This window comes from Teleopsis dalmanni, chromosome 1, assembly GCF_002237135.1.
Source record: "Teleopsis dalmanni isolate 2A chromosome 1, ASM223713v2, whole genome shotgun sequence".
NCBI classification, from domain to species: domain Eukaryota; kingdom Metazoa; phylum Arthropoda; class Insecta; order Diptera; family Diopsidae; genus Teleopsis; species Teleopsis dalmanni.
In genome coordinates this window covers 186,573,530-186,590,473 of record NC_051846.1, presented here as the reverse complement: position 1 = coordinate 186,590,473, position 16,944 = coordinate 186,573,530, and the positions used below count along the sequence as shown (strand labels likewise).

General features: G+C 28.4%; 1 protein-coding gene across 3 annotated transcripts in view; it reads right to left on the bottom strand.

Annotated features, from left to right (window-relative positions):
* Positions 1-16,944, bottom strand: part of LOC119670752 (cytosolic purine 5'-nucleotidase) — a 70,447-nt gene that overhangs the window by 35,442 nt on the left and 18,061 nt on the right. The gene's annotated exons all lie outside the window — the stretch shown is intronic.

The following is a 16,944-nucleotide window of genomic DNA, read 5'->3' as shown; positions in this document are numbered from 1 at the left end:
ATCAAAGCACCCAGTTGGCTGAAAGTTTCTTTTTTCCTTTCAAGACCTGCATGCGCTATTTTATTTTGAGATAAAAGGGTTGGACAGTATGACCCAAGTAACATAGCTGCATTTTCATTATGCGGTTGTTTATAGTTAAATTTTTATTACTGTTGAGTTTTTTTAAAAAGTTTTTCCAACTTTAATGTGACAGACTTATTTATAGTTTTTATTTCTAATCATTTTTACAAAATTATATTATAAGTTTGATAAGTATCAGATACAGATATAAAAACTTTTAATAATTTATTAAAATAATAAATTAATAATAAATTAGTGTAAAATAATAGATGTATCTGCAGAAAATTGATAAACAACAATACTTCAAGATCTTCAACTGATCTTCAAGGATGTCACAATTGATTATTTCTAACCGTGTCCTGGAAGCAAAACTTTACGGAATAGGAAAGGTGCACTAACATTTGAGAACAAAGTCTCAGAGATAGTAAGAAGAAGAGCAAAAATAATGCGTGAAATAAAAAGAATGAAATAGAACTGTAAAGAATCGAAGAGATATTAGGATAAATTATTTTGATACGACAATAAAGCGGTTTTATATAGGAGAAGGAGTACCAAATTATTTACATTTATTAGAGCAGCGTTACTCTGTTCTTTATTGTTTTTGCGAATAGATATTATAGTGCTTTTTGAGAATTTTCATGAAGAATATAAGAACAATTAAATTCTTTCCATTGAAAATATTTATGCAAAAGGTTTTTTTTTTTTAAGCTAAAGGGGATCTTATAACTTTATATTAATTAAATTTTATTTAATAGTTATATTAATAATAAAGTTTAATATGCTTTGTTTGATTCCCGGTAATAATAATAGTTTTAATTAAAAATATAAATAATTTTTGTTCATCAAAATGTTTAACTAAAATTTAAGCTGTGTTGTCGATGTAGTGCAATTGCCAGTATCTTTTGTTTTCAAGTGCGCGCAACTGGGCCATTGTATCTCAATTAATTGAATTATCAGATAAATGTGAAAATTGCCGCATATGTGATGCAAACAATTTAGCAAATTTTTATAATCATTTCGGCGAATTTTTTGATACTTGAATTACTAAACTGCCTATTTTAATTTAACATTTTTTTTTATTACTTAAACTTTTATGAGGCGGAAATTTTGCTTTATTGACAAAAACGTGCGAATTTATTAATGAAGCAAGAAATTATAAGTTCATTTATTTTAAATTATTGTGAACAATATTAAAGTCACCAAATATGGATGGAGGCGTAGGTGTACTAAGCAAAAGTATGTACTCTATTAAAGTAGTGATGTAATAATAAAGCCAAGCTTACCCATACCGCACGTGGTATAGTTTATCTTTTTGTAAACGAGACAACCGAGCACAGATGATTTAGTCTGAACAACTGCTTAGGAAAAAATGTTGCAACTACCACTAAACACCGATTTATGCTTCAGGTTCATTATTAGCGAGATCTGGCTATTCAAAATAGAGGTTAAGTTAAATTTAGCTGTCTTGCATCGGAACAATTATTATTGCTGGGCAACCTTTAAGGGGACGGACTAAACTTTGTACTGAACTGTAGGGCCAAAGAATAATAAAAAATAAGAATACATATAATTTAGAATTAAATAAGGCCACTTAAGGCTAAAGTTCGCACTGGACTGTAGAGCCAAAGAAGAAGACAAAAGAGAAATAATTTAAATTATAATAAAATATAATTTAGATTTAATCATACAATAGAAACTATTTATTTTAAATATAATGGTTTGAACAGTAATAATTTATAAAATTATTATTTTTTAGTTAATTAAATTAAATTTGTGACTGGCCATACTGGTCTGTCAAGTATTGCCGAATACAAATCATTAGTGCTCGTTGAAAATACTTCTTAGATTGAATTATTCCTAAATAATTTTTTAGGTTGAACTTATAATATGTGAAAATTAGAGTTCAGAGTCATATTAATTAGTCAACTAATCCAAGATAAAACAACACAACTGGAGTTGCGTCAGTTGGCTAATAAAAATTTTCTTAAAGTCTAAATTTGACACGATACAAATTTATCCTTTCACACTTGTAGTCTAAATTTTGCTATCTAAACCAAGAAATTTTTTCAATGATCACTAATCAAAGGATATGATCAAATAGAATAGAATAGAATAGAATAGAATAGAATAGAATAGAATATAATAGAATAGAATAGAATAGAATAGAATAGAATAGAATAGAATAGAATAGAATAGAATAGAATAGAATAGAATAGAATACAATAGAATAGAATAAATAGAATAGAATAGAATAGAATAGAATAGAATAGAATAGAATAAGAATAAGTCAATAGAATAGAATATAATATAATATAATAGAAAAGAAAAGTGGTCCGGAACACTGTGACCATGAGTAATCTTTTGTGCTTCTTACCGACTCTAACTGAACTGAAAACGCTCCGTTAGCCGTTGTGGACATTGTAACGTTAGATGAAGATAGGATCTTCCAGCTAAATCATCTACTAATGATCTAGAATCTTAATCAAAGCCGGATTATTAAAGAGAACGTGACTAGAGATTTCATTCACTTTCACTTTTCTTTCAAGAAAGAATGTTTGAAAAAACAGTATTCTGTGTGCTCATACATATTTGTTTTTGTTGAGGTGAGGAGATGATCATATACACCTGTCAGATAACGTAACGACAACCTTAGAACATGATAGATGATAGATTTTTGTACCTTTCATGAATACCTTTGAGTTAACATAACGACAATCTAAGCGCACTGATGATAGGTTTTTGTCAATACTTTATAAGTATTTTATTTTTTAAGTATTGACAAAAACATATCATCACTGTGCTTAGGTTGTCGTTATGTTATCTCCCAGGTACTCATGGTGTTCATCAGCGTACTAAGGTTGACATTACATTATCAAAGCCATACTTCATCACTTAAAGCCATGACCATAGTTTTAAGGTCAGCTACAAATTTAATTTTTTATTTATCTATTGCAAATAGATCGGTATATATGTATATCCGACACTAATATTTGCAGATTTTGCTGTGATGAGGAAGAGTCAATGGAACATCTGATCACCAACTGATCCACTAGGCCACAGAAGATACAAAATTTTAGGTGCATACCAACTAGAGGATGAACACTTTCAAAAGTCCGTTCGAAGGAGCTGGTTCGATTCCTCGAGACACCAAATGTCTAAATACAAAGGGGTGCACAATATATCAAGCTTTTAGTCTAACCCAAAACCCACCAATACCTTTAACCATTTAATTGTCATAATTTAATTTAATAACTATGTATTTTTATTCGCTTTTTTCTAAACTTTTATTATATATTTATTTTTATAACCAGCACCTGTTATATTAAGAAAACTAAATTTATTAAAAAAACTTTTCCCTTATACAACTGTTTCGACTTCTTCGGAATTCAATTTACTAGGGATGAGAATAATTTAAACGAAGTTTGTTGACTTGTATTACCAGTATTTAAACTCATTTTCTACTAATAAAATGATGGGAAAACTTTTTAATCTAAATGAAATAAAACCATAAAATTAGAAAAGTTAAACCGTAAAGTGACAATATTTTGTACCATTCACCAACAGAAAATGTGTGCCAGAGGAATACACTCTTCACCTACATTTCAGCGCAATATGACAGTTAACAAGATACTCACAAAAAAAAAAAATATACAAAATTGTATCTCATTCAGTGAGATACAAATACAATTTAAACAAAAAAAATGTATTCTTCATATTTGAATTGAAATTTTTATAAAGTTTATTTCTTAACATTTTTTCGGTGAAATTATTAAATTGACATGACAATTTGACACTCATTCCCATATATCAAAATGACAGTACCATGTATCTAAGTATCCAAGTACATAATAATTCGTGCAGATGAATAATGCCAAGACAAATAAACACTTTAATATAAATTTTGAATGAATTTTCCATATCTTTATGTATTTTTTGGTTCCAAATTTGGTTTAAAAAAATAGGTATGAGTGGGTTGTGCAATTGAGAGTCAAAAAATATTCTTCAACGGTTGTTTAAATAATACGAAAATTGAAGTAGCTGGAGAAATGCAATAGAAACCTGTACATGTACTTTCTTATTTATTTTTCATTTTATGAATAATTAAATAAATATGTATTGTATATCATCAAATGCATTTGAAAATAAAATATAAATGCTTTTCGATATGAATTATTTATTTCCAAGAAAAGTTTTGAAACAATTTTAGAAAAGTATCTTATTCATTCACTTGTTAATAGTTCTCAACTTTGATATTTTTTTGAAATTTTTTGAAAAGTGTTTTATTTATTTAAATAAAATATTTGATATTTTGCAATAAAAATATGATAACTTCGTTATATAAATTTAATAATTGATAAGTTATTACAAGTTTCCAATAAAAATTTCGAAGAAATTTAAAAGCCCAATTGCATAGAACTGTTTATATTTAATAAATAATATATTTAAAAAAAACTAAATTCTGAATATTGTAAAAAAAAAACTATAACATTATAAGATGAAATCGACGAATTCAAATCCTATCGTCAAAACAGGGAAAACTTCTTTTTCAATATGCAATTTATTTTCTTTGATAGAATATAAGAGCATTATATATGTATAATATAGGAGCAATAACAAGCAAGCAATATTTTTTCTCCGAATTGAATTGCATTTATTGTGCTTTTTACTAAAAGGCGATTTAATTTAATAGATATTGTAAACCTTTAAAATGTTATATCGATTCGATATTCGATTTCACCTTAACAAAATAAAAAGTAACTTTCATCAAAAGCGGCTACAATTTAATCTTATATGAGTTTGTTTTATTGATAAATAATAAATGCATTTAAATAAATTGTTATATGTCGTGCTATACAAAAGTAATTGACAAAACAGGATGGATAGCTACCTTACAAATCACTGCTGCTCTACGCTCCACCCTCACTCAAGTTTTTTTACTCTGCTGTACTGGCTGCCATCTCGGCTTCTTGTAAAACAGCAAGTTGAAAAAGTAGAAACTAGACTCAATGCTCTTTCCTGCTGGTCAAGAATTGACATAGGGCACGCGAACATACTGAACCGGGATCTGCTAACCCCCGTTTCAATTCACTACACGTGTTCTTACCGAGACCTTAACCGCGGGTTTGAATCTCTAATACCTAGTAGGGAAGACTGGACCCTTGAAAAAGTAGTCCCTCTCTACACGGTTGACATTTACACCGATGGTTTCAAAATAGACGAATGAGTTGGCTGTGACATATTCTCTGATAGTCTCTCGCCTCGACTATCAAATCACTGTAGTGTTTTTCAGGCAGAATTAATAGCAATTCACCACGCTGTGATATGGGTTCTAAGCTATCAAACATCCGATGCATTCATTTCAATCTTCTAGGATAACCCAGCTATCATCAGATCACTGATAGCGCACCTCGGCCACATCAATTATAACTGAAAACTGTTGTTCTTCTCTCAAAGACCTAGCTAGGCTTGTTAGGGTTAACCTCATTTGGTTTCCCGGTCACAGGGATATCTCGGGTAATTGTAGCGCAGATGACCTCGTCAAGGCAGTAGCTCTTCTCCCTAACATTCATATAAAAATGTTCAAAATTTTTAAAAAAAAATTTGATAAATTGAGAGTAAATCTGAATTGAAGCCAGTTTTACCGATCAAAAACGTTTATTTATATATACATGTATATTTATATTCAATATATGCTTTATATACACAAAATATAGTACCAGTTACAAAGTAACTTCTTAGCTATGCCGTCAGTGCTCAATTGGAATAGTATTTGGTGTTAGAGGTTTTAATTTTCAATAGGCAATACTTTTTCTAGTGGCAACCGATTTCACAATTGGCAACTGATTTTTAATTCAGTACATTTAACCAATATGAATAAATTTGTGATACGATGATTGTGAGCTAATGAAATTAGTGATCTATACTTTTTCTAATCTGCTCACAGTCATAACGTTACATTTAATAAAAACTACTATAATTCCATAATAATTGATTTTATGGTCCCTAAACAATAGAGCTGAGTATTGTGACTATTGTAGATGTTTTCAGATAAATTTTATATGTTATATATGCGTTTTCAATCACTTGTTCTAGACTTATTAAATGTAATATCTTCAAAATGCGTATATAGAGGTTTAAATAAGGTACTCAAATGCTGCTACCAACTTTGAGATCTTATTAAACATGTGGTAACAACTGCAATCGTTCTTATTCTCTAGATATCATTTTTTACCGCATCTGCTGTAAGCTGGCGGAACTTGACCTATTGGATGTTACACTGAAACGAGTTATAGTATTTTCTCTTGTTTAATAATAATGCTGTTATGTTATGCTGAAGTTATGCTAATAGTAAATTCTTTCAACATAACTCTTAGTTTTAAGCGAAAAGCGGACAAATCATTTAAATTGACTCTGAGTACTTCCATCTTAAGGTGAGATATATGATGAGGGAACTTAAAGATGAAGTTTAACATACTTTAAAATTTAATTGTATTATACATAATATCCCTATTATGCACTTTCATTGTGTTGAAGATATTGTAAGATTTTAATATTTAAATATTTCAGAAATACACTTATTAAATATACATAAGAGATTTAGTTTCCTGAAAGAAATAATGTGTTCTATGACGTATATATCCACATATTGTTTCTAGTGTTTTATGGTGGGTAGTTTTATACTAAAAGAAGAGTCATTTTAAATTATTTTTCTAAACAAAGTTTTCATTCAGAATTTGAAAGTTTTAGTTACTATGAAGCACTACTTCTAACATAGAAAATTTCAGCACGTGTGGACTATCTAAATTATGAGATGCGTATAAGTGTGTTCGATTTAAAAACAGCACTATTTCTGTCATAACCACATTACCTAATTATTTATTTCTTTTATTCAAAACATTTTTATTCAAAAAGTGAAATGGTTAGGAATTCATCATAGTTTTAAAAAGACACGTGTAAGAATTTAATGAAAGCACTCAGCAAATATACAAATTATGTATGCACTCTGAAAACAAAAATGGTTTTAAATGCTTCAAGTAAAAATATATAAAATAAAATAAACATAAAATGCAACATTTTATATCATTATAAAATCTTTTGGTTACATTTGAAATGAAGTGCAGCATAAAATTTAATATCTACGTGCACTCAAACTTTTAAGTGTGACACAGAAGAGTGAACAAATAAAATTTTATGCTTGAAATTGTGTTAAAATTGTGTAAATAATGAAAAATGTTTCTCCGAATTTATTTCTCTTAATATTCATTTAAAAGTCCTTTTGTTGACTTTTATTTGCCTTCCTCAACGTTGCAAAGGTACATCCGCTGACTGTACCCAAATGCATTTGCAATCGTTCCAGCTTTCACTTTGGCCAGAGTCAGCACAGTCAACAGCGCTAGCAGCCACAGGTAAAGCAATTAAGCAATGTCCATTTGAATAAAACTCACAAAAGCGCTTCCATGTAGCATTGACATGCTATGGTGTCACGAAAAACTTGCATCAATGGCTGCATATGTTGCAGGTGTTTGCATTGTGTTTACAGAATAAGGATACGTGTCGTGTCATATATGTACCATTTTTTGGGATGCACCAGTTTGCTTTCAGGCCATTGGTATCGTTTAATCAGAGCAGATTTATTTGTTTTGTTTCTCTACTCGTAGTGTGGCATTGGTAAAGTATTTTTGAGATGTGCCAAGTGCAATAATTGATACTGAAATATAGTAAACATGCGGAAATCATAGGAGGGGACAATGTATTGAAAATACTTTCAGCTACACAAACAATTCTCTGGAACAAAGATTTATAGTACAAAATGTAGCCGCAATTGTGTTTAATTGTTTTAAAAATGTGTACACGCATACAAATATTGGCAGGTTTGTGGAATTTAAAGCAGTTATAAGTTTTGTTAGTTAGAACTATATATAAACAAAATTATTTTTTTTTATATAAAATGCATAAATAATAACATTAAAATCTATTCACTGGGATTAAACAAATCTTTCTATAAATATTTTTAATACGAAGAATATTCTTCTATTATTTATGTATTTTAACTGTAGCCAATTTTCGTATATAAAATGCAATATTCAAATTATCCTTACAACATTTCAATACTCAGACAACATAGAACTATAAAACTGTGATGATGGGGGAGAACAAGTCATGGCGGATATTTTAACAACCAACTTCCTTATGACTATCAAATTAAGCCACTTAGAAGATGTTTGTTATTAAGCGAATAATTCTATACACTCTGAAAAAGTGTAAGTCTGGACGCAGATCAAAACTCACAAGAACATGGCTTGAAATGTCAACGTAAAAGCGAACTTCTTCAAAGTGGTGCGAAAATATTTCCAAAGAGGAATAAGTCCCGCCGAAGAGGAAGTGTTTTAGGCCCTATACTAAAACTTATTACTAAATACATTAACATACCAAAGTTGGGGAATCGGGCACACCATTTCGACAATGGTTGGTCTGACGGTGCATAAAGCATTCCACCTCCTTACCACAACAAAAAAAAAATACTTTATTAATTTATCTTTTACAATTCTATATTTTACAATATCAGCAATATTAATATTAGTTCTTGTCATACGAAAAATACTTTATATTCAATGTAATGACTTATGGCATTGGATACCAGTTTTTTGAACCATATGTACAAATAAATATATGTTATACTAAAATCTTTGTCAATTAAGTAAAATAACGTGAAGTGCAATAAATTATTTAAAATATTTTAATTAATTTATTTGGGATACTATAAAAATAAAATAATTTAATGTTATTAAAATATAACCAAGAAAAATTTTCCTAAGTGTGGTAGATTAGAAACATGTCGCGGGTCGTATAATATTAGCCGCGGGCCGTAAGAGGCCCGTGGGCTGTGCATTGGACACACAACCCTGATCTAGATACTAAATAGAAACTTTGACATAGTACGTTTGAAAAGACTTCAAAACAAGTAAAACCATATAGAAATCTCATTTTCACATCGAACTGGCTGCATTCTAGAAAAAACAACTAATATAGTAAAAAAAGCAATTTTTTATATATTATTAAAATTTTAAAACTGCATTCCTTTATGTAAATTAATAGTAAATATTACATATATAGTGTATAGTAGAATTTCAGAAATAAAATTTAATTTAATGAAAGCAAGTGTATGTAATGTATATGCTATTCATGAACATCATTTAAAATGAAATGCAGTGACTCATTCACATATGAACATATGTAAATTATTTCATAGAAAGTAAAAAATTGCAATAAAAATTCAAATTTACATTCATTATTTTAAATTAAATTTTATTTTAATTTAAAAATTATTTTATAGCAAAAGAAGAGAAACTTAAAAAGAGCATTTTCATTTAGAAAAGCTCTGAAGATATAAAAAATTTAATATTAAAGTTGGCTCTTAAATCAATTAGTTGCTAAAACAAAACTTGTAAGGAAAAACTGTGCTTTGTTTTTGTAAAGCAGTAATTTGCAGTATCTACTAATTATTTAATCGCATACCTCTATTTTCACAGGATATTGTTTCGCATAATGCAGGATTAGCAAACAGCATTTGAATCAAGAATGTATTAGCATCCACGTGATAGCTTTACTTGGCAAAGAAATTGAAAATCCCTATCCATTAAGACTTATATAAATATTTTACTGAAGTTAAGACTAACAATTTAAGAGTCTTTAAAATATGAAATAATCAGCATACTTAGAAATTAAATTTATTAATGTTATTTTTTTCTTGCCATATGTTAACATAAGTGACGCGTTTTATGACAAAAACAAACTATTTAAAAGTTATAAGGGTTCGAATAGAAAATGAAAAGATAACAACAAAAATTTAAGTTAATTTTTTGAAATTTGGCTGATCATATAACGCTATTTCGAGTATTGTTAAGTGCCCATCATCAGTGGTCTTAAAAAATATTCGAATATTTAATTAGTTTATAGTCCGTTTATAATTTGTTTGGACTGCGAGTGTCAGGCTTAGAACTCGAAGACTACCATCATTGTGTTTTTCTACAAGTAGCCAAGGCTGTACAAACTTTCAATGCTCAAGTTTCTAGTTTTATAATACTTTTTTTTATTAAGATGAATAGATTCGAAAATAAAACATTATGCGAATGAAAAGAATTTTATATATTTCCGAAAAACTGTGCCCACTAAATGCCATTTAAATAAAGGCGAAATAGCAAAGTAGGGTTATATCTAAAAAAAGCGCTCGAATAGTATTTCTATTGGTGGTATAAATGCATAGTACCAAAGGGGGTTCAACTTACAGGTAGTTGGAATAAATATTGATTTTTTTTGATTTCAATTTCTCCGTACAATTTTTAGTGTCCTTTATAAAAGGTCCTTTGTCTTCTTTTCCGGTATATCGAAATTATTTTAAAAATATAATTATACTATAGCTATATAATAGTTTAACATATAAAGGAAATAAAAAACTAATTATTCTCATTTAATTAAAGCAATTATAACAATTTTTTTATTTTTTTTATTTCGCATTTTAATGAATTTTTGAATTTTTAATTGTTTGTCCTTCTGACCTTTCCTTTATGATAGCATTTGACTTTTATGTTTTAAATTTTTTTTATTATTATTTTATATTTTTAAGTAAACAGATTTTTAATTATACTCTACTCTTATTTTTAATGATTACTTTTTTTTTTTGTAAAAAAAAATTGATACAATATTTATTCATAGAAGCGAACAATTTTTAAATGGCAACCGAAGTTGAGTAGGAAACAGAAGTTGCGGTTTTTTATCCTTTATTATTGCATAAAGGACTTCAATAGTTTGTTGATGTTAAAATATTTCCCATGAAGCTTTCCCTAAGTTTTGGTTATTTTTCCGATTTTTTTTGTACAAGTGAAACGGAAGTGCAACTGAAAAGATTGCAAACTACATAAACGTGAGTTGCATTTAAACTACTATTTTTTTCTACTATTTTTTCAAAGAATATTTTATTTTTTCCCTCTGCTGTGTAAATGAATGAAAATTCACTGCATCCGTATCCTTGTCTGGAAAAATAGTTATTTCTACACTTTAATGTTTTTTTATTGACAATGAAGGAAACTATTTCGAAGTAAAAGTTAAAGAAGTAAATATTTTCAGATAAAATTGATGAATTGCATGCTAATCAAAAGTTAAGTTCTGTACTATTTAATTTTTTAAAGTAAATTGCAAAGTTTTTATTTATTTAAGAAAAATGAATAATGTGCAAGGAATACATTATTACATAGATATATACATACAAAGATATGTTCAATTTCAACTTTTAATTTTGAAACTAAAAACTAAATAACATTTAAGTAAATAACATATAATTTGAGTCAATACATTATTATTTGTCAAAATATTATTTTAAATTATACGATTATACCAGTAACGACTCAGATAAAGAACCACAACTACACTTGAAGTGATGCATATAGAACACCTCACAAAAATAATTCGATTTAGAAAGATTGTTGGATTCTTACGTTATTACTAGGATTATAAAAAGGATGCATCTACTCCTTTCACTGGTCCACAGTCCTTCTGCGGAATGTCAAATAGCTTCACCAATAACTTGAATACTGGAAAGCCGAAACAGACATGCGGCACTCAAGAAGATTCATTAATCCTGAACAAATCAAAATCGACGATAAAATTGACCTCAACAGAAACGATATTAAACTCTACACTGAACTACTTACAGGACACCGTAGACTCTATACGATTACGACGATTACTATATTAAGAATACAGGTGTGGTAGAAGGTGATACCTGTCGACTGTGTCATGAGGAAAAGAAAACTAAGAACATGTTCTATGCAACTGCCCAGCGGCGGCAAGACGTAAACTTGACTAGATTGCAAGCGGAATCTTGGCCCTATGTCAAAGAGGTAAAATTAAGCCCACAGTAATTATGAGATTTAAAAATAGTCTAGAATTGTTTTAGTTGGACATTAAGGAGCTCAATATATCTTTTAGGTCGCAGTTCATTCAAAGTCTATTATTTATAATAATAATAATAATAATAATAATTACTAATAATTACTTGGAGATAAGGAAAACAGATACAAACAAAATGAAACAGAAGAAAATAAAAATGAAATAGAAATGTAATAGAAATAGAAAAGATATAGAACAAAAATAGAATAGATAAAGAAATAGTAATAGATATTATTAAAATAGAAATAGAGTAGAAATAGAATAGAAATAAAATAGAATAGAACAGAAATAGAATAGAATAAAACACAAAAGTAGAATTAGAATAGAAATAGAGTAAAAATAGAATAGAATAGCAATAGAATAGAAATAGAATTAAAATAAAATTGAAATAAAATAGACATAGAATAGAAATAAAATAGAGTATAATAAAAATAAAATAGAATTGAACAGAAAAAGAATAGAAATAGAATTGAAAAAAAATTGAAACAAAATAGACATAGAATAGAAGTAAAATAGAGATAGAATACAAATCACAATATAATAGAAATAGAATTGAAATAAAATAGAAATAGAATAGAAATTGCAACTTTCTAATTTCGATATAATAAATAGAAGAATGTAGCAGAGGTAGTGAAGTGATTTTTGTTAATTAACAAAAAAATGCTTTATTCCAATAAATGATTAGAATATGGTTATTGAAACATACCTCTAAAGAAATGAAAATTGACTATAACACACACAGTTCGATATTTGGGTGCTACAACTTTTGAATAAGGGATTGAACAACTTTAGAATAAGGTATCGGCATTAAATTGACTTTAGAGCGTACGATACATTTTTTAATTGTTGGTATTAGAGGACGACGGTCAAAATAACAGAGGACGACGGTCAAAATAGCAGAGAACGACGGAGTTCGCCAAACGTTGGCAAGAACAGTATTGATGTCAAAGTAGGTAATGCTGTACATAATCTAAAGCGAGTTAGAAAGTTATCAAGTTCTTTTGGTAGCAAGAACAGGATTGTTTTCAAACTAAGAGATGCTATGTATAGTACTCAATCGGTTAGCAAGATTATGATTTTAAGTTCTCCATTGCGTATCTCAAATTGAAGAAGGAATACATTTCAAAGAATATTAAAATTATTAATGAACATTTCAATGTTAAAGCAATAAGTGCAAACTACTTACTACTTCTTCATAAAAGTGAAATTATTTAAACTGCACTGAATGCACTTTAAAACTTGACAGTAAAAAAGTTTCAAAATTCAATATTTTTTGGCAACCTACTTATAAGGACGACAATGAAACCAGTGTAAGATACACTGGACACAATTTACATATTTTACGATTTAAACACGTGTTATCCCTAAACAAGCCAAATGCACATCGGTACACGTACATACATAAAGGAAAACTTACGATGCTCACATATACTAAATTAAATGAAACTCAATTTATTTTACTTATACATATATTCCCTACAGATATTAACATTAAATCAAGGCAAATTGCGGAGAAAAGGATTTCCGGCGCTGCAGTGGCAACTGCGCCAGTACTGAGCGCCAAGACCGGCAATGGATTTTTTATTGTGTTAACATGCGCGCTGGGATTTTCGGCGGATTTGCAAATTTAATATAAAATTAGTTATTTAACAGAGAAAGGAAAATAAAGGCGATGAAGATAAATAAGTTGAAAAGAACTAACAAAAAAACATGGACAACATTGGCGTATTTGCGATACATTAAAGGACACAATACGGTAAAGACATAGATGTGAAAGAAGAAGTATTTCGAGAAGAAAGAAATATGAGAAATTGTACCGATGTTGCTGGAAATGATAATGTCATGATGAATAATAAGCCAGTCAAAACGTTCTTAGGCTGTATATAATCTACTGCACATTCATTTTAGTTACACAAATGCGACTATAAATATTTTTTTCATGATTACGAGCAAAATAATATTTCACTTTCTGCTCTGATAGAGATTTTTGTTAAGTTTTTAATTAAAAAAAAAGATAAAAGTTAAAATTTAAAGATACTTGGATCTGATTGTATATTTTGTGTGTTCAACGTTAAATGCATGCCTCGTTGAATTTGGCACATATTAGCATTTGCAATTAGTGTGCTCGCAATCATCGTCTTTGGTAATAAATTCCAGTAAAGAGTATATTTCAAGCTAAGAATTTGTTAAGCATTTAATTCATTGCCAAGGCAACTGTATATTTGCAGCACTTATAACTAGATAATTGCCTTCACTTGCATTTGCGTAAATCACACGATACGATACGATGCGATACCATACGTATTTCTAGATACTTCCAACTCATGCGATACGAGTATAGTTTACTTATTCTCATATATTTATTTGCACATTAGTACTTGCCTTAAGTAGTGTTGATTCATAGCGAATAACGTAATTATTTGCATAGATACTGAAGTGCTAAGTTCAAGTATTTTGGCGTCGACTGAAAATTTTTGCAATGCCTTGCAGCTAAGCACCGAGATAAAGCAAAAGCACTGCATGCATTCGGCGTACGTTCATTCAGGCTTTGCATGTCTAGATACTGCCATTGATATTTTTTTTAGAGTTTCCCAGTATTGCAACAAAGTAAATCAATAATATTATATACATACTTATATATATATACATATACGTAATAAAAGTATATTGATATTTTGAAACAATTTTATTAATATTATTACTTTACTATACTCTACTACTTTAATTATCATTGCTATAGATTTGTTAATTTTAAAGCAAAATATTTATTTTTATATGGGAAATGAAGCTGATTATTGACTCAACTTAGTTGCAACACCGTGTGAAATTGTTTATATTAAACGAAATGATGAAATCCTAAAAATATTTACTAATTACAAATTTCAATTTATGGGTCATTTCAAAGTTGTTGGAAGCATATTTTTAGAAAACCGTGAATAATGAGATAATGATTGAATTAAAATTGTATTGTGGTAGCAATTATTTCAAAAAAAAAAAAAAAAAAAAAAAAAAAATGAAACAAATATAAACTGGAAGATTGAAGATATTTGAAATATATATACAGGACATTTTTCCCTTTTTTTTCCCAAAAAACGAAAGCGATCCTATGAGAGCGAAATTATTTGAAAAAGGTTTTGTAAGTTTTTTGTGGAGACGTTTCTTTGCTGCCTTGGAAATAGTTCATAATGAACTCTTCCTCTCCAATACGATTTCTTCAAGAGTTATTTTGCATTTTTGGGATATAGTTAGCGGACAGCCTTTTTGTCTTATATTACTATTCTTCTTTTTAATCACGGTTGCCACTTATGGTACTTTAGTACCAAAATTGGTACTTTTTTTTTCGTTTGGTATTCATGTTAAAAAAATGGTACATTTTTGACGACCCAACTTTATAGTGGATATTTCCAATTAATTTTTTTTATAAATGCAACTGCACTATTTTATATTTTGTTCATTTATAACACTATGAAAAACACAGAACGAAAAAATAAAAAGGTCCAAAAAAATTTGGACCTTTTTTTACAGAAATGGTACCTTTTTAAACCAATTTTGGTACAGGAAAAAATTTTCAAGTGGCAACCGTGTTTTTAATACAAGTTATGATTTAACGTCACTTATGACGGAGGTGACAATAATATTTAATAATAGTTGGTTAAAAAACGCTGACTCTGAGCCTCAAATTTGGCAGCGCAAGAGTTCAATTCTTGATACTTGCGTATAATTTCAAACACAAAATATGGTAGTTCCAAGACCACTTACTGACTATAAGTATTTGGCAATACTTGAAACAGCTGTATGATCAGCCAAAAATTTAATTAAATATTATAAAATATTTAATATTATAAAAGAAATTTTTGTTTTTGTAGTTCACTACTTTTGGAAACGTCTCTAGTCTTTTTTTTTATTACAGGAATAGTAAATTCTGTTAGTGTTAAGCACATCCAAATGCATTGATTTGGGCAAAAAGTATTCGGTGTTTCTCTTATTCGTTAAACTTTGAACTACACACAATTCAGTATTAGTTGTATCCGAAAATATTTTTTTGTTTGTAAGTAGACCGACATTACTATAAAGCTAAATATGAACTATAATACTGTTTTTTCTTTCAGAAGCGAAAAAATGTTTTTCATTCATTGTAAAACTTCCAACTTCCAAACTGACTACGTTCTTAAATATTTTCAAATAAAATTTTTTTATAGACTAAATGAAAAATAAATGCATTAGTGTAATTTATCATCATCTATAAGCAATTTTTAGTTTTAAGTATTTATTATGAAGATATTAGGAGTACTACAGCTGAGCCCTGTTGTACTCTTAATATCTCAACTGATCATATACTGCCTTTATGTTTATAATAAAATTTTTTGTCAACTGATGGAGAATTATATATACAAACTTTGTTATGCATGTATTAGGTCTGTAATACAAAGCGTACAGATGTGTTAGTGCTTTTCTATGTCACATATATTATAACCATAAACAGTTCAGGAAACTAATTTAAAGTAAATAATTTGATTGTTTTAATTCTCATACGGTTCATTGAAACAATTTAATAAGAGCTGGTTTAAAGTATATTTATTTGAGTTATTAGATCCGCAGCAATATAGTTAATTGTTGCGGATCTTTTAACTTCCCTAAAAAAAATTAATTAAATAAAAAATAGTTTTAAGATAGACAAAATTTTGTTTTGTTGAATTTATTTTGTTTCGGTAGAACAATTGACTGTTTTACAAGTTGATAACTTGCACTTTGTGCTTATAATTCTCAGTAGGTTCATTAAAAATTTTTTGAAAAAATGCTGACTTAGAATGTAGTCGATTAAAATGTTAGACCTTAAACAGCGTTATAAATTTTTCTGTCTAACATCTTCCTTAAAAATTAAATAAAAAAATAAGAGTTATAAGAGGCATATTAATATTTTATTTGATTCCAATAATT